This window comes from Buceros rhinoceros, unplaced genomic scaffold, assembly GCF_000710305.1.
Source record: "Buceros rhinoceros silvestris isolate BGI_N320 unplaced genomic scaffold, ASM71030v1 scaffold13241, whole genome shotgun sequence".
In the NCBI taxonomy this organism is placed as follows: Eukaryota; Metazoa; Chordata; class Aves; order Bucerotiformes; family Bucerotidae; genus Buceros; species Buceros rhinoceros.
In genome coordinates this window covers 1,523-3,227 of record NW_010395012.1, presented here as the reverse complement: position 1 = coordinate 3,227, position 1,705 = coordinate 1,523, and positions in this window count along the sequence as shown.

The following is a 1,705-nucleotide window of genomic DNA, read 5'->3' as shown; positions in this document are numbered from 1 at the left end:
GGGGCGCTCCGGCAGCGAGTGTTCAGCCACTGAGTCTCTGCTGGGTTAACGAGCGGTGGTGACCTTCGGCAGGGGCAAGGAACCAGCCTGGTGCTCCACACGGCTCCGACACCAGCTCGGATGGCTGCAGAGCTCTTTAATCCCGACATCGATGGTGGAGGGAGAGCCTGGAGAGGCGGCAGGGCTGGGATGCTGGAGCGGGCCCGCAGCAGGGCTAACCTCAGCGTAGGGCAGAGCCGGGGGGACTGGCATCGGTGATTGCCGGAATGGCTTTGCTGGAAACCGTTTGTGCTGTTTGAGGGTGAGCGCTTGGTCCTTGAGGCAGTCCAGACCCGTGGAGCCAGGAGAGGAGCCCGGCTGTGGTGCAGATCTGTGCCCGCAGCCAAGGAGAGGACCCCTGGCAGGGCCCTTCCGTCGGGGGTGTGGGAAGGGGCGAGCCTGCGCTCCCTGGGCTGAAACTGCCTCATGGAATGGTGGGGAGCAGGACTTGGCTGTGCCACATCCTCCATGGCTCGGGCCCACTGACTGCTGAACTGCTGGTGTGCTCAGCTGGCTAGGAGTGTGCCGGGGTGCTGCGACCCCCGGGCACATCTGGAGGTGACCAAACCGGTCACCTCCTTCCCCAGAAAGGCACAAAAATAGGATGAAACTCATCAGAGAACTCATTGCTGAAGATAACGCTAGATGCGGCCACAGCCTGTGCAGTTTGAGGGATGCTCGAGGTATTAAAGCACACGCTTGTAACGTCCACCGTGGTGCAGCTCGAAGCATGTGCTCCCCCGGGTGTCACCGAGGGGCAGCTCAAGGGTGAAACGTGGCTTTTGCCAGCTGAGCTGCTGAAGCTGCCTCTTCCCGTTGAGATGCTGCCCAAAGCAGAGACAGGGTGGCTGCTCTTCCCCCGCGGCAGCTCTTGCCTTGATTCCATTCCCCCTTCTCTCACCTGCGCGACCACATCCCCTCCCCGAGCTGGGAGGGAGAGGCCAGCGCCGCGTGCGGAACTGCGCCGGTGACAGCGGGATCCCGTTTTCTCAGTGCCACCCTCCAGAAGTGTGTGGTGATGGGGGTGGTGCTGAGCCCAGCGCCCCAGGCCCGACGTGTGCCCAAGCTGAGCTTTGCTGGAAAACAGGAGACGGGCGCAGTGAGCTGGTGGTTTGCGCGGGGTCGGGGTTTACCCGGGTTTGTGTGACTCCCTGCACTGACAGGTGGGGAAGGGAGGGGGATTAGGGGTAGCTCTGGGCTTGCCCGGGCGTGGGGCTGGGAAGAGGCTTCCCCGGCTTCTGTTCCTTGAGGAAAGGGAGAGGTCAGAGCCGAGCTGAGACGGCAAATCACCCTGAGCCTGAAAAACAGAATAAAGCAAGAGCACCCTGCAGAGGGGGTTTGGTGAGCACTGTTTTGGTGACACCATTTGATCCTTTAAACGAGCCCAGAGGAGCAGATTCACCTGAATAGCGACTGGCAGAGACCTCTCGGAAGAGAACCTGTTCGCACCCTGTAACGTAACGGTGAGCGAAGCCAGTACCTGTAAATAACTTTAGATATTGTACCGATGAGAATCACTCTGTTTTCTGTATCGGCTCCTTCCCCGTTGGCGGTGCGGCGGAGGGTCTGCCCCGTGCCGCGGTTCGCTGCTGCACGTCCCGGTAGTGCTCACAGACTGTCCGCAGGGATTAGAGCCCTCTGCGGATTGCGACCGCGGTGTACAACT